Raw genomic sequence first — 23145 nt, 5'->3', positions numbered from 1 at the left:
GGAGGCCGAGAAAAAATGAGGGAGGAGGTGATGAGTTAAGCAAGAAATGTACTCACTGTCTTATATATGAAACTGTAAACCCTCTGTACTTCACTTTGACAATAAAGAAAAAAACAAATTAATCTCAAGCATATTGTCTAGGAAACATACCTGAAAAGATGAACAAGGTACCATCCTTTTTCATTGAGTGTGAGTAAAACTTGTGACTTATTTTAAGCAACAGAATATGGCAATGTTATATCTCTGACATGATTACACTTCTTTGTTAGTGGATTGTTCTAGCCATTTACTAGCTGACCAGCCAGCATATTGTGTAATGCCAGTCATATTTTGAAATGCCTGTGGAGTGAGCCACAGAACAGAAACCTGGAGACTGTCAGAGAGATATGGAGATAGTCTTCAGTTTACAGCTAATAAAAAATGGGAGGTTAGTCATACCATCAGGTGGAAATGAATTGTGTCATAAACCCAATAAGTGGAGGGCACTGATTAGTTTTGTTCTGAGGCTCTAGGTAGGAGCAGAGCACAGTCTTCACCTTGATGTCAACCTAATGGGACACTGAACAATACAAAACTATGACTTTAGACTTTTCAACTATGAGAACTCCATTGAGCAAGATAACTGTATTTATTCCATTTTTAGCAAGGTAGAACTCAGTGCTTGACAGAAGTTAGACTGTTGATCTACTTTTTGAGTCATGTCCTGCCTTTTGATAGATCTTTTAGAGATGGAATCTTGCTAACTTTGCCTATGCTGGCCTCAAAATGAAGTCTTCTATACTAGACTCTTGAACAAATAGCGTTATAAAAGGGAGCCACCAGTACCTAAGTTTAAAAAAAAACAAAACGTGGTGTTTAATTCTATTTAAGTAGTTTTACAATGATTTCAACTTAACCTCTTGTTTTATGAATACAATGTATCTTGATTAGTTATCTTCCATCTTCTCCCCATCTCTCCCAACCCCATCTATCCCCTAAAGCTGGTCATTTGTTTTTAATTAATTTATATTTATATAATTGGTAACTTGTCTTGGGGCAATAAAAATATCCTACTCACATCACCTATCAAAACCACTAAAAAGATCACATTTTAATTGGTCTATCCTAATTAACATGCCATATTTTAGATTATTTTTCATATATTTCTTGATCTGTAATTCTTAATAATGTAGATGACAGTGTTTCTTGTCATATTTGTATTATTTCTGACTATCTTTACTCATTTGAGTTACATAAATAATCTTTGTTTCCACATATTTCTCTTGACTTCTTGAGTCCTTTTCAGTTTATCATTCAGTACTAACAAAACCCTTGTCCTGAAATGAATTTATAAGTCCAGGCTTTTCATTGTTTGCTTGTTTATCTTGTGTATGAACATTAATGAATATAAGGAAAATGAACACACAAGTGGAAAGACAACAAAGTTAAATATATCCACTTCTACATCACCTGCATGTAAAAGAAATTCCTTTAAAATATTTTCCAACTTTTAAAAGTCAACTTTATGCTTAGAGTAGAAGAGATTTTTTTAAAGAACTTTGAGTTATTTTTCACCCCATGCTTGCTTTCACACATCACATTCAATCCATCAACAAAACCTTTGGGTTTTAGAATACATCCAGAGGCACTAAAATCCACTGTAGACAGCTGCACCTCTGTGCTTCAAATCTGAGCATGTGTCTGTTTCAATGTGGTTTTCCTCCTGAAGTGTAGCTGAGGTCTGGACACTGAACAAACTCATGTCTCATCTCAGAAGACACAGCTGAAATGCTGGAATAAGAACTCTCCACTGTGAGTAAAAGGACATCTAAGAAACAAGAGTTAGAATCACAATGCACAAGTAGGTGAGTTCTTTGACTTTGCTTACTGATCTCTACATGGAAAACTGAAAAGAAATCATGACAACGGGACAAAAATCCCCTTGCTCCAACTATGAATACTATAGATGTCAGACTAATGAGCCAGCAATAGACTGCAGTTAAAATCAAGAATCAACAGAGTTGACAGCAAAATGAGCTCATAGAGATGACCACTGGTGGGAACCATCGATAGTCAGAAGAAGTACATTCTCTCAGACCATCCCTTACAAATTATACACTTCTTCCTTCCTTATTACAATAGACTCACCTGTGAGGGAGGGTTAATCTATCAACATGTAAGGGACACACACACACACACACACACACACACACACACACACACACATTCAAACACGTGCAAATCATACTGTTTAGAAATCTAAATTGACTTTGTTCATTCCAAATTAATGAAATAACTTGGTGATATTTGCAGTTTGCATACCTGTATATTTTATTTTATTTTTATTTATTTTTAAAATTTTTATTGTCAGACTGATATACAGAGCGGTTACAGTTTCATATGTTAGGCACTGGATACATTTCTTGTACTGTTGGTTACCTCCTCCCTCGTTCCCCCCTTCCCCTCCCCCTTTCCCTTTCCCCCCATGAGTTGTTCAGTAGATTTACACTAAACAGTTTTGCATGTATTGCTTTTGTAGTCGTTTGTCTTTTTTTACCCTGTGTCTCTCGATTTTGGTATTTTCTTTCAGTTTCCTAGTTCTAATACCTGTATACACGGTTTCCAATGTACTCAGATAAGATACAGATATAGTGCAGGTATAACCACAGAAAGGGGATACAAGAGGATCATCAACAATAGAAGCTACGGTTTCACATCCCGTGTTGAAAGTAATTACAACAGTGATCTAACAGTCGTTTCCATAACATGGAGTTCAATTTTATGCCTCTATCAGAAAGAATGACATTGCCCCATTTGTAAGGAAATGGAAGGACTTGGAAAAAATTATACTAAGTGAAGTGAACCAAACCCAAAGAACCATGGCTTCTATGGTCTCCCTCATAGGGAATAATTAGCAGAGGTTTAGGCTAGTCACAGCAGAGGATCACAAGAGCCCAATAGCTATATCCTTATGAACACATAAGATGATGCTAAGTGAAATACCTGCATATTTTAAATGTCCATAAAGTCTTAAAGGAAATTTTCTCATTGAGGAATTGTTGCATATGCAAAAATGGCTCTCCACTTCTTATATGATCATACAAAAACAATATTGCATCCTGGAAGATGAAATAAAAATTAAATTCCCTATTGAAAAAGTAAAAGTAGCAGGAGGACTATAGGATTCATGACTCCATTAAATGGCCCTGAATAGCCATTGAAACCCAGCAAGAGCCAGTGGATTACAGTGGAAAAAAATATCAACCAAAATCAATTTGAATCCAGGTAGTGCCAACTTTTCCCCCAAATGTGACCACTGTTGTGGGCATTGTAGAGACTGATGACAGATAATATGCTCCCAATGTTTTCAAGTCACCCCCACACACACACATTTATACCATCTAGCTGGTATCTAGCTGTCTAAGTATGCAGAGATAGGAGGATTACTGTCTAGAGCTAACCCTAGAAAAAAAATGTTCAAGTTTTTCTGAAAAGAAAAATACTGTTACCATCCACAAAGATACCACCAGATCATGGTTTGTGCTAAAATTTTCAAGATACTTCTCTGTACCTTACTTCAGGCTTACAAACTTCAGTAATGAGGGCCTTCAATTTAAATCACAACCTCTTGAATTCCTTCCATTCATACACTGTGTAAAGAAGAATAATGTCTCTAAGCTAAAAAAAAGTTTCCACATCATATAATCCTTGTGATATTTGGATACTTTTTTTCCACAGCAAATAATAAAATAATACAATAATTTCAAATACTACAGCACAGAGTTAACTTAAAAAGATCAATAGATGATCTTGGTCAGAATAATCACCATGTTTGCTAAAATTGTTTATGTTTTCATAGAGTAAGAAGATATACATTGTTATAAGCTTCCATAAATATGTAAATACATGTCTGAGTAGAATACAGAGAAATTGTTTCTTATACATCCTTATAGAATACAGAGAAATTGTTTCTTATACATATTTCTTATACATGATTGCATGATGAAACATGGTTTTACTTGGCATACATGAAGAAATTTTACTTTATGAATATATTTATTTGGAAATAGGATTACAGTTGAATGATGTACCAGGTAAGTAGCATATGCTACAGATTCACATGGAATGTAACTCAAAATATATAGTGGAGATCACCATTTTGAAAAGTACACTGAAAGTTGAACAAGTCTACACAGTCTTCAGACTTATCTGATACCCAACAAAGGAGAAAAGGGAGGAGAATGATTATTTAAAAAATGTGTCATGGATGTAGCTTTGAAAAAGAATCTCTAACACACAAATGAGGAACACCAGGGGAGAAGTAACATAGTAGAAGACTCTTGGCTTTTACTTTAGGTCACATATGTGGCTTAGCTCCAGTATTCATCGTGTTCATTGACCACCTTGGGAGAGCTGCAGAGAGCAAGGTGAAACCTTATTGCTGAAGATGGCTGACTATGTGCTAAAAATCCGCCTGGATCTGGCTGTGATGTAATAAATATTCTTTTTCTACCTTTTATTGTGTTTCTTTATTTGGCATATGTAGGTAATTGGAGAGACCTAACCTGGAATTCCTGTAGTTCAGGCCTTGATTCTAAAACCTTATTTTCATTTTTATGTGATGTTTTGATTATTGCTAAGGCAAGATACTTTTACTTACTATGTAAATATCAACACATGAGACACAGACCTCTTTAATATCTTAATATAATAACCCTTGTCTCAAATGCAAACCTCAAGCCACCACCGAGCTATTGTGAACTAAGAACGTTGATAATGCCTGTCCATAAGTTTTGCCTTCATTCTCAAATGCAGGAACTGGATGAGTTGTGAAACTTTTGTGGAGGTTTTCAGCATTGCTAAGACAATAATATTTCAAAAGACAGGTACGTGTGGCTGGGGATATGGCCTAGTGGCAAGAGTGCTTGCCTCCTATACATGAGGCCCTGGGTTCAATTCCCCAGCACCACATATACAGAAAATGGCCAGAAGTGGCGCTGTGGCTCAAGTGGCAGAGTGCTAGCCTTGAGCAAAAAGAAGCCAGGGACAGTGCCCTGTCAGGCTCTGAGTCCAAGCCCCAGGACTGGCAAAAAAAAAAAAAAAGAGACAGGTACGTGTGTGTGTGTGTGTGTGTGTGTAATATAATATATTTTTTCCAGAATGTGTTTGAAAATTATTTCCTAAATATATGTTCTATATTCTCTTTCCTCCCACTTTGCATTTTTAGGAACACATAGGAACACATGATGTTAGCCATTAAATAGTTTTGCAGTCTAAAATAAATTTGTTCTAATTGTATCCAACAGGTATATTTTACCTATGATAAACTCAAAGCACAGGCCAAATCTGTCTTTTGAAAGGTAAACTTTCCTACTCTTCAAAAATATGTAGCCTTTACCTTAAAATGTACTAGGTGTGTTACAAATTTTCAATTTAAACCACTAAAATACTTCATAGAAAATATTACAGTATAATATAGTTGTCTTGAGACACCCACAATTCAGCTATTTACCTATGCTACACACTCCATTTCTGGAAAATTTCATCAAGAAGATAATAAAAGAGGTTGAAACCATTATTGATTTTTCATTGGCTTTTGGCTCTGTGGGTAGAAACTTGTTACAACATAATCCATACTAACTCAGTATAAAATGCTGGCTAACAAAGCAGGCCTTGACTAGAATTTTAATAATACATTGAGATTCATGGACAGATTAACAGTTGATCTTCAACTGATGCTGAAAAAAATCTACATGAAACATGAGAGAGGTGGAGAAGGAGTCACACATTTTATTTACTACAATGCAGATTATGAAGTCACCATTTTATAGATAGGTCAGTTCGTACATTAAAGAATTTAGTCAGCACAATAAAAATGATTCATAAATTATAATATTTAAAGAGTAATTATAGATTTTTTGATAAATAATATCCTCAATGTTATTTTCTAAAAATAGAGTTGTTATACAATCATCCCACAGAACAATATTTGAGCCTATGTGTTATTTTATGACATTCATTTTCAATATATGTATTTTAAGATTGTGTTAATTTACATACATACCTTTTTTCATGATTTCACATGTGACCCCTGCATTATTGGAAAGATAGCTAATAAAATGAACCTTAAGAACGGTATGATGTTGTATCTAGACCACCTTATACAAGAGGGATATATTGTTGTGATTTGTATTGGTATAAATCATGATTATTTTGTTTGAAATAAAACTAGTTTCATTCACATTTAAAACTTCTAAAAGCCTGGGATGTAGCTCAGTGGCAATGTGCTTGCCTAGCAAGTACAACGTCCTGGGTCTGATCCGCAGTACCAAAAATAAATAAATAAAAATAAAAAATAAAAACTTCTCAAAAACTTCCAGGTTTGAAACATCTGCTCAGAAAATTTATACAGCCTATCAAAAAATAAATAAAAGTTATACTTGAGAACCCCAGCTAAAACATGTGCTGAAGACTTGGCTTGTGTGGTTGAGGGTTTGAGGTCAAATACTTACACCAAATGAAAAGAAATGAAATAAAATAAAGGAGCAATGGAGGAGGGAGGCAGAGAGGAAGGAAGGAAGGAAAGAAGGGAGGGAGGGAGGAAGGAAGGAAGATGATTTAGGGCATGAGTCATATAATATGAAGAGAATTTCACCAACCAAGGGCAACTCCCTGAGATCAAAATATGATCAGAAAAAAAAATGTGTGTATAGATGTGTATGTGTGTGTGTGTGTGTGTGTAGAAACATAAACTAATCTTTAGTAACCTCAAACATTTTGTGTATTTTGAAAATGACATTAATATAAGAATGAACAGTTAATAAATACTAAATGTATACAAGATCATTATTTAAATGCATTACAATACTTACAGTGGATTTATATGCTAGGAAATTTTACAGGATAAAACTAGTTTCCTAAGAGAAAAATGGTAAAATTTAAACTCCTTGTGCTTATGGAGAAAAAGTATTTTGTTATTTTAAACTGCCATAAAGTAAGCATGAATGCTATTTGACTGGTATGTTTTATAATAACAATGATACTGCTTTTGTTATGTAATATGATTTGTTCTAAGTCTTCATATATAGTCTCTTTACAATGTCTGGAGCTATAATATGAGGAAACAGCTGTCAAACTTACCTACAGTCAAATACATACCCATTTTTTTGCTATCAGTGAATACTTTCTTAATCAGTAGCAATAAAGTATTATTTGTGGTTTTCAATATTTCATTCATTTGGTATTTTCTTTGGATTATCCTACACCAAATTCCTAGATTCTTGTTTCTAAAAAATTCCAAATTTATATTATGTTTTCAAGATACATCTTGAAATTTTTAAGAGGCACCATTCAGAAACCTAGTGACATGAAGGATTATATCAAAAGGATGTGGACAGGTTGCATCAAAATTGGAAGCTAAAGCTCAAGAGAATGTTTCTGATTGCTGCCTAGTCTTTTTGCTGCCTCTAAAGTAAGAAGAATTTCTCTGATGCTTTTTTTATCTTGCTTGTGAAAAAATGATACCCTCTCTGATGTTGCACATAATTATTTCAAGAAACCACACACCAAATAAAACACATTCAGTTTTCCTCTGCAAGTTGTGCTTCTCTCTTACCTACTCCTACTCAAAAGTTAGCTTCTGATATGGTGTGTTAGTAAATAAATACTATGTTAACCCTGCAAAATGATTTATCTTTCTATTTTAAGAGTAAAAATGTGACATATATTTATATTAAATACGCACCACATGTATTCGAATTTTAATAGTCTATCAGGAATAATGATATTACATAATTTGCAGAAAAATAATGGATGGATCTGGGAAAATTAAAGTAAATTAAAATAGGTCGAGAGACAAAGGATACATGTGTTTCTCTAACAGGTGGAGGTTAGATGTCAATGCATACTGGGTCATATGCATATATACACATATGAATTAAAGTATGGTATAAGCAGCGTGGAATTCCAATTGCGTAACTGCTTTGAATAACTAATGTTCAGTCTAATGAAATGAATACCAAGAAGTTAAACTTTAATTGCTGGGAATGGGAGTGGTGGGCAGTAATGAGTGAAGAGAGGAAATGTAGTAATACAGTCATGTAGAGCTACAAAAATTGAGAGGATTGACAGATTTGGGATGAATGGGGAGAATAATAAATGAGGTGACATTAATCAAGATAAACAGAACTATGGAAATGAAATCCTTTGTATTACTACATGAAAAATACATATAATTTAAATATTAAAAGTAAATCATATATTTTATATCAGCAAAATATACAAGTGTAAATATACAAAATATGATTTTTAAACATTCTATACAAATCAGTCTTCCACATATCCTAGCAATACAATCTTAAATATAATTTTCATCTACATGATTAGGGATTTCTGAGTAAAGGAATTTAAATTAATCATATTTAAGTGTTTTGAATTATAATAAAGGCTTATGCAAAGCCATGAGCTCAAGGTTGTTTAAAATAGCTCATTTTATGATATTAATTATTTTTTCCCAGCTATTTTGTGATATTGCAGATCCAAGAAACCATATACCTTAAAATTTATTCATGCGTATTTTCAATTCTACAGTTTACTGGAGTGGAGATGCTAAATTATGTTATTTCCCTTCTATTTTTGGTTCTGTGGGAAAAAATATGGTGCATAATTATGGAAATGATACTGGTAATTATCTCAGAGAAGAAAAAGAGTCTACATAAGTTAAATTTTAATACATGGTTCAATTCAATGAGGATCTTCATTAGCACTCATATTTATTTCCTTATTCATTGTTTTTTTTTTTTTTTTTTTTTTTTTTTTGCCAGTCCTGGGGCTTGAACTCAAGGCCTGAGCACTGTCCCTGGCTTCATTTTGCTCGAGGATAGCACTCTACCACTTGAGCCACAGCACCATTTCTGGCTTTTCTATATATGTGGTGCTGAGGAATTGAACCCAGGCCTTCATGTATGCAAGGCAAACACTTTCTACGCCATATTCTCAGCCCCTATTTCCTTATTTATGATGTTTCCTAAAAGCACAAAATATACAATGTAATCTTTAAATAGAAATTTTGAGCAGTTTTCTCACCTTAAACACAAATATGCAAAGTTGAATAGTTGAATCTAAGTTTATATTGGTCATTTTCTGATAAGTTGTAATTTTAAAACAATTATTCAAAGTTTACTTCTATATATAGTACACTTTTCTCTGTGATTATCAGTTCAACCCAAGTCACATGATATTAAATATGTGACAGTTTTATCACTGATAACATAATCAAATAATTTATTGTTTACTCCAGGACCAATGTTTCTTAAACAAGGTTTCAATGTGATTTTGTTCCTAAATTATTCGTTTTTAAATCCTCTCATGTAGAATTTATTTTTTAATTAGAGTAAATACAGCTTAGTTTTATCAAAATTTTTTTATTGAACGACACTAGTTTGGGAGGAGTTAAGCATACGTCCAGGAATATATAAAATCATAACAAAGGATGATTCATTTTGTATTTAATTTAAAATATTCATGCTTGCATTTTAGCTCATAGGTTGCATTACAAGAAAGTGAATATAAATATGGAAATATACAGTTACTAGAATTTTTCAGACTTGTTCTACTAGTATAAGAATAGGATATTTACTATTTTATTATATGCTGATAATCAACATTGACTTTGCACATTATGCTTTAAATTATACGTTAGAACTTATACATTAGAACTTAGAAAAGCACTTACGAGTTATTAGATTGCAGCTTTTGAAAGGGTCTAAATAAGCATTTCATGGTGTAAACCTAGCTGTAGATTAGTTTCAGGGAGTTAATAAAATTAATGATATACAGTAAAACTGTTGAAAATTAAACTTTCTAAAACAAAGATTTACTGCTGCTTTTGGAGATGCTCATAAAAGTCTGTGGCCATTAGTAGGAAAAACAAAATCTATAACGTGATTTCTAAATCTAAATATTTCTAAATCTAAATCTTTAATTATTTATGCATTCTTGTCTTAGGTATATACTCCTTTTCATTCCAAATTAGCAATGCCTACTATTGAAGAAGTTGACACATTTCCCATATAACACTATCGCCAATCTGTATTTTCTCCATTATTAAGAAAGTCATTAGGGGATACAAGAGGATCATCAACAATAGAAGCTACTGTTTCACATGGCATGTTGAAAGTGATTACAACTGTGATATAACAGTCATTTCCATAATATGGAGTTTATTTCACTTAGCATCATCGTATGCATTCATAGGGGCATAGCTATTAGGCTCTTGTGATCCTCTGTTGTGACTGGCCTAAACCTGTGCTAATTATTCCCTATAAGGGAGACCATAGAGTCCATGTTTCTTTGGGTCTGGCTCACTTCACTTAGTATAATTTTTTCCAAGTCCTTTCATTTCCTTATGAATGGGGCAATGTCATTCTTTCTGATAGAGGCATAAAATTCCATTGTGTATATGTACCACATTTTCCTGATCCATTCTTCTACTGAGGGGCATCTGGGTTGGTTCCAGATTCTCGCTATGACAAATTGTGCTGCGATGAACATTGTTGTGCTGGTGGCTTTAGTGTGTTCTTGTTTGTGGTCTTTTGGGTAGATGCCCAAAAGTGGGGCTTCTGGGTCATAGGGGAGCTCTATATTAAGCCTTCTGAGGAATCTCCATACCAATTTCCAGAGTGGCTGAACCAGGTTACATTCCCACCAACAATGAAAGAGGGTTCCATTTTGACCACATCCCCTCCAACAATTGTTATTGTTAGTTTTCTTGATATAGGAGATTCTTACTGGGGTGAGGTGGAATCTCAATGTTGTTTTGATTTGCATTTCTTTTATGGCCAGTGATGTAGAGCACTTTTTCATATGCCTCTTGGCCATTCTCATTTCCTCATCAGAGAAGTCTCTTTTTAAGTCTTTAGCCCACTTGTTGAGGAGGATGTTGGTTCTTTGAGGTTTTGTTTTGGAGGAATTCAATTTTTTTAGTTCTACATATATTTTAGATATGAGGCCTTTCTCCGTTGTATGATCGGTAAAGATCTTTTCCCAATCTGTGGGCTTTCTGTTTATCTTGGGAGCTATGCCCTTTGCCCTGAAGAAGCTCTGCAGTTTGATGCAGTCCTATTTGATCATCCTTTCCTTGATTTTTAGCATTTCTGGGTTTTTGTTAAGGAAGTTTTATCCTGTGCCAAGGAGCCCAAGCGTTTCTCCTACTCCTTCTTTCAGTGTTTTCAGGGTATCTGTTTTTATTTTGAGGTCTTTAATCCATTTGGAATTGATTTTGGTGCAGGGTGATAAGATGATTCTCTTGTATCCCCTTCCTGTGGTTCCCACACTATCATTGTATCTCATCTGAGTACACCGGATACTGTATATACTGGTATTAGAACTAGGGAAGTGAAAGGCAATATCAAAATCAACAGACAAAGGAAAAACAGAGAAACAACTCCAAAAGCAATACTTGCAAAACCATTTGGTGTAAACCAACTGAACTCATGGGGGGAAAAGAAAAGGGGGAGGGGATTGGGGGAATGAGGGAGGAGGTAACAAACAGTATAAGAAATGTACCCAAGGCCTAATGTATGAAACTGTAACCTCTCTTTACATCACTTTGACAGTAAATAAGAAAATAAAACTAAAAAAAAAAGAAAGAAAGAAAGTCATTTACACCATATAAAAAGATGGATCATTGCTGTCAGCCTAGCTACTTAGGAAGCTGAGATCTGAGGTTTACAGTTAGAGATCAACTTGGGAAAGAAAGTATGTGGGACTCAAGTGGTAAAGTACCAGCCTATATCGAAAAAGCTCAGGATTAAGAACCAGGCCCTATGCTCAAGGCCCAACACTGGCCAGAGCGCACGCAAACACACACACACACACACACACACACAACAAAACTCACAGCCTCATCAAGACTCTTTAAATAGCTCAAGTTAAGTTATTTTTGTATATGCAATAAAAATTAATTATCCTTCATTGTAATTACACTATGAATTCAAATGTATTTTATGCCTTTTCTGCCAAAAGATAATTATCTATTGCATGTTTGTATTCATTGTGTTTATATTTATCTATATGTGGATACATTTACAAATAAAAACAAAATTTCATATTGATTCTGAGGATCCAAATCTGGACTTAGATGCAGTCTTGGAGCATTTTTTTTCAATGCCAGCTCTATACCTCAGGGACCTCAGCTCCACTCTGGCTTCTTGGTGGATAACTGGAGTTAGGAATGTTAATCAGTTTCCTACACCAGCTGGTTTCAAACAGTAATGCTTGCCCCTCAGCCTCATGAGTAGTTAGGGTTTCAGGTATGAGCTACTGGCTTTTGGCTCATAAAAACACTTTTAATGTTTTGATATGTATGTTCTCTAGATCTAGCCATTAGCAATCAAAATTTTATTTTGGTACATTATATTTTACATGAATATATATAAAAATGTACAATGCATTTTATGTGTATAAACATTACAGATATACATGAAAATCAGCCATTAAATATTACTATAAATTATAATACATTTAAAAGAGAAACTAGATTATTTTACCTTGGAATACTAGTAGACATGTGATCCTTTTCTGTCATAAGCAAAGATTTTCCCTGAAATTCATAGAGAGGAATGGAGATGTTGCCCTAGTGTCCTTCCCTTGATTTGGGCTTCTGGTTTGTTCTTCTAAGTCATTTTGCTTGTATTACTTTGTTATAGTTGCACACACAGAATTTGTACATTGATCTGATAAAGAATTTTGTTTTTCTTATTCCTTTATATTGTTTTGGCCTAATTGACCTCAGGGCCTCACACTTGTTTGCCATGCTTGCTCAGTTGGCCCCCTATCATTTGATCACTTAAGTGATACCTATAACCTAGCTTTTGCTGGTTATTTTGAGTGCAGATATGTTTTAAGGAGGTTATAATGGGACAAAATTTAATCAGTCACCCTTATCATGTTATAAAGAAGTATCTACAATACAGAACCTGGAGAGAGGGGGCAATGAGAAGTTGTGTTCTGTAGGAAAATAAACAGCTTTAAATTTCAAACATAGGAGTCATCAAATACAGTATCGGTATAAAAAAGAGAAATGTGTTCTGACAGCAAACTTGAAGCCAGAAAATTCACGAAGGGGAGAAACTTGGCAGTCATAAGCTGTAAGGCAAAAACGATTGAAACAACTTGAAAGCACATTTACACTACTAACTTGAGAAGCAAATTTATCTTTTGTCACCACATCAGTTTTAAGGATGAATAATGTATTCATAATCTTATTGTGAATTTTACCCTAAAGAGGATACAATGTTGAAAACAGTAAAGTGTATAAAAAGGCATATTTCAAATACTACTGTATAGTAAATACTCATTGTAATTTCATCTAAAGCACAATGATGAAACCTCGAAGATCCAGCTTGAAAATCTTTCCCATAATATTAGACCAGAAAAATATACTTACATTGTTTTCTAGCTTAAATCAACAATAACCACAAGAGCTTCTGGAAGTTTGTAGAGCATATTTACTGAAACTTCACGACGAACTGTACCCTGTATTAAGTTTACTATGAATTGTCTAAAATCAAATTTAACCATGACCTTAATTATCTAACTATAACCCCCCTGCTCATCACATTTTCTATTTATTTATTTATTTATTTATATTTTTTGCAAGTGATGGGCCTTGAACTCAGGGCTTGAGCACTGTCCCTGGCTTCTTTTTTGCTCAATGTTAGCACTCTACCACTTGAGCCACAGTGCCACTTCTGGCCATTTTCTATATATGTGGTGCTGAGGAACCTAACCCAGGGCTTCATGTATATAAGGCAAGCACTCTTGCCACTAGGCCATATTCCCAGCTCATCATCTTTTCAATAAAAACAAAAATTTGATGTAAAAAATGTGCTAGAATTTTTTCTGCAGTAATATGAACCCAAAGAAAACAGAAAAATTGACCCCAACCTATTATGAATACTATTGTGGCACCAAGAACTGAGCTCAGAAATACCTGCATGCTCAGCAAGGGCTCTACTGCAAACAGTCTTAACAATTTACTTGCATACATAGCCAAATATCCTTATTTAGAATCACCAACTTTCTCAATACTGGTACATTCTGCAATTAGTCTTTTTTTTTAAGTTTTTATTATAAAACTGATGTACAGAGAGGTTACAGTTTCATACGTTAGGCATTGGATACATTTCTTGTACTTTTTGTTACCTTGTCCCACATACCCCCCTCCCCCCTCCCCCTTTCCCCCCCTGAGGTGTTCCGTTTACTTACACCAAACAGTTTTGCAAGTATTGCTTTTGTTGTTGTTTCTCTTATTTTACCCTTTGTCTCTCAATTTTGGTATTCCCTTTCAATTTCCTAATTCTAATACCAGTATACACGGTTTCCAATATACTCAGATAAGATTACAGAGATAGTGTAGATACAATCACAAGAAGGTGATACAAGAACATCATCAATAATAGAAACTACAGATACACATGGGATGTTGAAAGTAGTTACAACTGTGATATAACAATCATTTCCATAAAATGGAGTTCATTTCACTTAGCATCATCTTATGTGATCATAAGGGTATAGCTATTGGGCTCTTGTGATCTCTCTGCAATTAGTCTTTACCAAAAATATGGAAAACACACTGGGATGAGCATGCATGAACCCTGAAATTTTTTTATGGGAGTTTATAGAGGTAGACACTACCATTTAAGAGAGCAACCCAATTTAAATGTTCATGACACTCTCAGAAAAGTAGAAATCTAGTACAGCTCTTACATTTGAGAGACAAGGTGGCAATTACATTGACTTACATGGATCAAGTAGTAGGCAGATTGCTGATTGATTTTCTTGTCAGGGATATTTGTCAGTAGGTAATTCATCATGGTGACTCTTGGACTCATCTTGGAAGAAAGTCTACTTGAATTCATATTTGGCCTGTGAAAATAGGAAGAAGAAAACATTAGTGAAATATGGAATTAAAGACATCATAGACATAAAAATTATGTGAATATGTATACATGAATGTGTTTCTTAGAAGAATTTCTAATAGATATAGTCAACTCGAGAGTAAGGAATGCAGAGGAAGTGTGAAGAAGCAACATTGTCGTAAAAGAAAAATACTCTTTACTTGGTTTATATAACTGTAACCTCTCTGCCCATAGCTGTTATAACAACAATTTAAAATTATTTTTAAAAAGATTAGAAAAATTCATAAACAGCCACAACATTTGAATATATAATTTGCCATATTCCTACAGATGTACAATATAGCTTTATTATCAATAGCCAGTATGTTAAGGATAGCTTCATAAGCACTCTATTTTAGTATTGAAGCCTTTAGTTCTAATCAGCATAAAATTGACTATGAAATTATAAAGTGAAAAATGATACCTACATCTTTTGTACTCATATAGCTCTTTTCTACCTGAAGGAAAAATAACCACACCTATACCTAACATGTTATATTTTTACTGAATTATTTTTGCAAATAAACCATGATTAGGTAAGTTTCTCCTTGGAAATCTTGATTTCATATACTTAGCCTCAACAAAACTGCAGAAGAAAAACATATTTAGAAAATATTTAGATCTCTTAGTATAAGGAATACTGCTTATCCTTATGGATTTTTCTTGTATTCTTTTTTTCCCAACTGGAGTTCCTTTATAAAGAACGTTTTAGTCCTGTATAGTAATATGACTTGTAAATCTGGTCTGAGAACATGTGACTAAGCTATTCAGTATGTAAATAATTAAGTAAAAATCAATAGGTATGCAAAATATTATTGAACAATCATGATAAAACAAGGAATGTGCAGATGAGACTGAGTTTATAAGCACAGCTGTATCACTCATAAGAGAAATGAGCTTAAAAACATAGAGTTTATAACCCTGTTTCTGTAAATGGATCAATATATAAACTGATTCTCATACATTATCTGATGTAATATTTTAGAGCTTGCTCAAAGATACATTAATGAGTGTAAGTTAAACATTAAGACAGGTTGTTATAAACATGAGCATTTAGATGTTGAATCAATATGTACAAATGTATGCATCCTTATCTAGGCATGATTTATATCTTTATAGGTATGTTCAAGGTAATTGAACACAGTATATGTTTAACATATGCAAGCTGCTCTTAAAATATACAATAGAAAACATAATTTAAAACTTTAGTACTTTTTAAAGGACCTATGTAACACCTGCATGCAGTGTTATTTAACAACATTGTCAGAAGTGTTTACAGGGCTCTCTCTAGAGGCTTCCAATTAAAATTTTAAAAAATGGAGAAATAGAGGTTTGACAGTATTTGAATTACAGAGGTAACAACTATGTGGATCTGTGGAAGTCACATACAAAAGCTCTCATAAGTTAGCAGAGTAAGTTCTATAGTATAACTTTATTATTTTTGAGACAAATGGTTTACACTGCTCAAAATACAAACACAGTAAATGAATTTTTAGTATGCACTTTGAATTTATGGTTGTAATTAGAAAACAATTTGTTCATTCATAACAAAAACTTGATACATGTGTTTGAACACGCATCTACAAATGAAAATTAGAAAATATTTATACTAGAAGTACAATTATTTCAGAATGCAAGAGAAATGGTGTTTTTAAATATAAGCAACACAGAAAATTGGTAGATTTTGGCCAAAAATAATCATTCTGCTAAATATGTAAATCAAGATCACATTTTATTTACCACAATCATTGATACTCACAAGTGTAGAATAGACAGACATCTCTGCCTAATTAATTTTTGAGCGGGAATGTACATTTTCTATATGTAGTCTATACAAAAATAAGAAAAGAAAAACATTAAAATAAGTTATTATATTTCTTCCTCTCTTCCTTCCTCCCTTCCTTTATCCTTCTCTCTTGTTTTCTCTTCCTTCCTTCTTTCCCTGCCTCCCTCCCTGCCTGCCTTCCCTCCCTCTCTTTTTCTTTCTCTTTCTTTCTTTCCTTCTTTCTTTCTTTCTTTCTTTCTTTCTTTCTTTCTTCCTTTCTTCTTCTTCCTTCCTTCCTTCCTTCCTTCCTTCCTTCCTTCCTTCCTTTCTTTCTTTCTTTCTTTCTTTCTTTCTTTCTTTCTTTCTTTCTTCTTTCTTTCTTTCTTTCTTTCTTTCTTTTCTTTTTTTCTCCTTTCCTTCCTTCCTACCTTCCTTCCTTCTTTCCTTCCTTCCTTCCTTCCTTCCTTCCTTCCTTCCTTCCTTCCTTCCTTCCTTCCTTTCCTTTCTTTTTCCATTCCTTCCTCTCTCCTTCCCTTTCTCTGATTCCTGAGTTCAATCTTTAAGACTGGCACACTCAGTCACACACACACACACACACACACAGTGAGAGATAAACAAATATTTCAATCTGTTCTACACGACTTTTCCTTAGATCAACCTATGTTATATAATTATGCTTTATTTACTTCCAAAATCATATATGATTTCTTCAATTAATTATTCTCACATTGAAAATAATAATATAACAATGTTATATATGGTCATTAAATAACAGAGTTATCATGGTTCTTGAATTAATTTCACAAGACAGCTTCGTTTATTAACCTCAAATTTCAAGAAAACACATTGGAGTCTCTCTAGGTTCCTCTTTAGTTATTTAATACATTATTCTTTTTTATCTATGAAGAAGATGACTGGAAAGTAAGTGAAATCAGAATTAAAATGGTCTTGAGAAAAGTAAAGTAGGTATTATCAGAAAATAAAAAACAGCCTACTCTTTCAGCCAGTAGCACAAAAGTTAAAGATTTGCAACAGAAGGTTAAAAGGAGGTGCCAACTTATTGAATAAATAAAATACCTATGACTCCAGGAAATTTTGGGAAAATGAAAAACTTTAAAGTGTATGTGATGAGTAATACATATGTGATATGTTTTATTTGGTTAAACTCTAGAATAAAGAAGTGTGCATAGTCAATAATTTCTCCTGAATTGATTATATATTATATATTATAATATATATAGTACATAATATACATAATAATGTAATATATAATATAATATATGTAAAACATTATATATCAGTAATATAAGAACAAAAAGTCTATTAACTAAAATTGAAAGAGTTATGTTTATACGACCTTGGAAACTGCATTAATATAAAACTTAATGGAAACCAACAACATGTAAAACCTAAGTAATGTGCTTTAGTCCAAGGTAAGAACAACCATTCTACAGTAGATGGTGTGCTATAAATAAGTGCATGGCAATTGCAATGTTGTTTTGGTAGATGCCAGCATTAAAGGCAAAGATAATAATATTTTTTGCTTTCAAGTACTTGATTATTTTACTGAAAGACAAAATAGTTCAGCAATGAGTACATCCACAGACAAATACAGTTTGACATCATTTAGGTAATGCTAGATATTCAAAAGCTCGTAATGATTGGTAAGCTTATATTTCTCTAAGTTACTCCAGTAAAACCATTTATTTTAGAATGACAAATTTATATTTATAATTAAACACTAAGATAATACTTGTAAGAAGATATAATGTAAGCAAATACAGTAAAAATAATGAACATTTAAATTATACTCATCTTGTTCCAAGTGCTTCAGAAGATTTGTTTTCATTTTCCCAAAATCATCAGGATATTATTACCCATCTATATTTGTGGAAAGTACTATTGGAAGAGGTTAATGCTTAGACCTCCAGAAATCAGTAGCATCTAAACCTAAGCTCCAATTGAAATTAGTAAAGAATTTTACAGTTACGATATTTGTGTGTCATGAATCTATACTAATGTCCAAAAGCACAACAGACTATAACTGTTAAACAGACACATAAGAAAATATGACAGAGTAATTTACTTTTTAGCTCATTAAGCTTTGGTAGTGTTAATCACTTAGAGAAAATAAAACATGTTTCTGAAAGGTAAGGTGTGATTTTTGTGAAGATAGAGGGATTTCTTTTAATTAATTTATTTTTTACAGTTCGGTTTGCTATTATTTACACAGAAATAAGCTAAAGGAACTCTAGGCCTTGTATTTCTAATGAGGACCCTATGAACTGCAGGCCTGTTGATCTCCCTTGGAGAATGGCTGTTCAGACACAAGGCACCACTCCCAGCGACACATCATAATGCTATTTATTTAGGATTTCTACTGCCTAAAGAATTTCTAAGGTAAAGATTGTGTTTATGGTCCTGCCAATGCCATTCTTACTGACACCATGAACTTTTCACAGTGGGTAAATTCTGACATTGGGAATCTATTTTGTATTTTAAATTAATATACAATGCTTCAGTTATCGGGAAGTATTCACAAAATGCACATTTTCATTTAATGTATTTAAGTTTTATACTTTAATTCACACAGTAGTTCAAATAAATATATCCTCTAGTTTATCTAACTTTATCTTATCTTAATCTTATTTGTATTGTATTAGAAGGAGTTTTTTTTTTTTTTTTTTTTTTTTTTTGGCCAGTCCTGGGCCTTGGACTCAGGGCCTGAGCACTGTCTCTGGCTTCTTCTCGCTCAAGGCTAGCACTCTGCCACTTGAGCCACAGCGCGGCTTCTGGCCGTTTTCTGTATATGTGGTGCTGGGGAATCGAACCTAGGGCCTCTTGTATCCGAGGCAGGCACTCTTGCCACTAGGCTATATCCCCAGCCCATAGAAGGAGTTTTAATATTACGAAGTATAGGAAAAATAGGACAGATGAAAATCATGCTTTATTTTTTTTTACATTAATTTTTATTTTTTTTTACTAAATGGAGCAAGGGTTTAATTAATTACAGGTTTACAAACTGTATAACTGTACTAATAAACTAAATTTATTTTACCTATTCAGACTAGTGTAATCATCTAAGTTAGATCCTTAATTTTTCAATAGAGATGCAACACTATCCAGTATGCATAAATTATGGTGAGCATATCTAATATAATCAAATGCTGGTAAATAATTATAATCATTATATGTTTAGTCTGCTAAATGACTATTGAAAATGTCTATCCTCCTTAATGAAATAAAACCCTCTAAAATATATACACAATTGTAATTTTGCATTGTCTGAAAACCTAGTATATGTTTGCAAGTATAGAGATGTTAACGAAAAATAACATTTTATTTTTTAGAATCACATTGTGTTTACATAATCTAATAATACATATTTATGGAACATTAGTATGTACTGGTAGTAAATAGTGTGGAAAGAAAGAAGCAAATGTTGCTTTCTTCTATGATTTAGAAAATACATGATTTAAATGCTTTGAAATTAGTTAGAATGAGGTGTTTCCCTGTGGAAAATTAAATTGTGCATGCCAAGATCTTGGTATTCAAGTTCTTCTGCTTTAAATGTCAGGGCTTTTGGCCTGTTTTAAACCTTGGTCAGATAAAGGCAGTCAAGGAAGGAGCAGTAAAATGAAATCAACAGTGACATACAGAAGAAAATAATAGAGTACTGTGAAAAATCACATCCTTCAGTGGGGGGAAAATCTACTGGAGTCAAACTTTAAAAAAATGATTACTTTGTTTATAAGTTTAAATTCAAGTTGTAATAATGAATGTTGCTTTTTCAACCTGGTTTTGTAAGAATGAAATTTAATGAACTTGATTCTTGTTATGTAATTAAAGCTCACAAATAATATCTGTTCAGGAGGAAAATGAAGGTTATCCCTTGGATTTAAACAAGTAAATTGTTCACATCTTCCTCTTCCTCCTCAGTGTAGGAAATGGGTAACATATTTTTATCTAACACCTGTGAGAATACTGTTCCTTTAGCACTTTTATCTAAATGAGAATTTATTTCTTCTTGTTAAAAGTGAACAAAGAAACCAGGTTTCCATGGCTCATGTCTGTAATCCTAGGCTAAGAACTGAGGTTAGTTGAGGTTAGTTGGGAAAGGCAAGTCTATGAGATTATCTGCTATTAACCACAATGTCAGAAATGGAGCTGTGGCTCAAGTGGTAGAGAAATAGATGTGAGCACAAAAGATCAAGCATAGTGCCCATTTAGTGCCCATTGCAGAGTTCAAGACCCTCAAGATTCAGGACCAGAAAATATAAATAAATGAATAAAACAAAGATTATATTCCCTTATAAAAATCATATAAGGCTAGGTGAAATAAATTATAACATCTTTACTAGATGGTGTACCACATAGTTGATTGTGAAAGCTCTGGCCAGCTCTGAAAGCCAGAGCTTTCACAATGCAGAATGTGAGAAAAGAAAAACAGAAGAAGAAGAAGAAAGGAAGAAAACAAAAAAAGGCCAGTGAAAAAAACTTGTGCCATAATCTGTTAGAGCCAGTAACAAAACCTGAAGGAAAGGAGAGCCTCATTCATTATAAAAAAAAAAAAAACAACAAGATCTCAACTGCATATTTCTAATCTACTAAATTCCTTAATAGAAATAAAATAAATATGATATTTTTCAAGGTTATGCATTGATAATATTGAAGTTTAAATTTGTATAATTACTACTCATTATTATACAAATTATTATTCATCAAAATTTGTATCATGTACACCAGGAAAATACTGGATAATAGAGTAAAAATAATATATTTTAAATGTGATCATTTTAATAAAAATTATAGCTGGGAACCATTGGCTCATACTGCAATCCTAGCTACCCAGGATGCTGAGCTGATGATCACAGTTCAAAGTGATTCCAGACAGTAAAGTCCATGGGACTCATATCCCCAATTAATTACTCAGAAAAAGCCAGATGTGCTGCTTTGGCTCAATTGCTAGAGAGCCTTGAACACAAAAGTTCCTGAGTTCAAGGTCCAGGCCTGGCAAAAAAAAATATATATATATATATTTGTATATATATAATTTTATTTACATTACTATGCATCTATATATAAATATATGTACATATTTGAATTATTATATAATATCTATTTATATATGTCATACATTATAACATTTTATACTTTATAATGTGTAAGTATATAGTATATTATATATTTAATATACCGTTTATTATATATATATTTAATATACTATACATGAAGTTTTCTATACAGTGTAAATAAGAGAAGCCCCTACTTAATCAATTGAATATGCAAGTATAAAAGCCTATTGTATATTTTTTCTAGAACCTTCTGTATTGTTTTTGATAAAAGAATTTCATATACGCTTTAATGAAAGTAAGAAATTGCATAGTCATGTTACAGAAAATTGCCCCACTACATGTGCATTTTAGTATTGCAAATTATTTAATCAGAGCAACAAAAAGCATTTTGTAAATGACATTTCAATGAGTAAGGCTGAGGACATAGCTTACAGGTAGAATGCTTGTATATACCATGTGCAGAGTGATGATTTTTTTTTTTTTGCCAGTTCTGGGGCTTTTGGACTCAGGGCCTGAGCACTGTCCCTGGCTTCTTTTTGCTCAAAGTTAGCACTCTGTCACTTGAGCCACAGTGCCACTTCTGGCCATTTTCTATATATGTGGTGCTGGGGAATTGAACCCAGGGCTTCATGTATGGGAGGCAAGCATTCTTGCCACTAGGCCACATCCCCAGCACGCAGAGTGATGATTTTAACTCCGATTTCTACATAAATAATATTGTTAATAATACCAGATGTATGTAAGAAGAAATATAAAAAATAAGAAGAAATACATTTTGCTAAACCACAACATGTAGGAAAACTTTCCATTATCTTAAACATGAGACACAGGTTTATTAATTTTTAGCAAACTCTTCAAATTATATGTAGTTTAATTTTACACTAAGACAGTTTAAACTAACAGACAGTTTTAGAGTATAGTTTAAGGCAATTAACATTTAACAATTTATTTTATTCTAAAATATAGTCATCATTTCAACAGGGAAACTAATTATTACACATTAAGATGGAATGTTAGTAATCCAGAATCACATAATCTGTTTAAGGTAAACTAAATTGGTCTTTTTTCAAGATTCCTGTGTGATGCATGTACACAGTACATTCTGAGAAACCCTGAAGAGTGTCCACAATGCAGTCTAATGAAAGCCAAATGAATATATGAGATGCATTCGTTACATTTAATAACACCTAAATAGGAGTTTTCAGTGGCTATATTATTTTCTTTATTCAGTTGTGTGGGACACATACAGGAATATATACATATGCACTACTGCTACCTTATAGCTGCACTATTATCTTAACAGAAAATTTCTCCCTCCAGTGGTAAAATGGCAATCTCAGTAACTGTCACATTGTAGGAAGTAAAT

This window comes from Perognathus longimembris, chromosome 3 (assembly GCF_023159225.1).
Source record: "Perognathus longimembris pacificus isolate PPM17 chromosome 3, ASM2315922v1, whole genome shotgun sequence".
Classification (NCBI taxonomy): domain Eukaryota; kingdom Metazoa; phylum Chordata; class Mammalia; order Rodentia; family Heteromyidae; genus Perognathus; species Perognathus longimembris.
The sequence above is the reverse complement of the archived record's forward strand: the minus strand, read 5'-3'. Positions refer to the sequence as shown.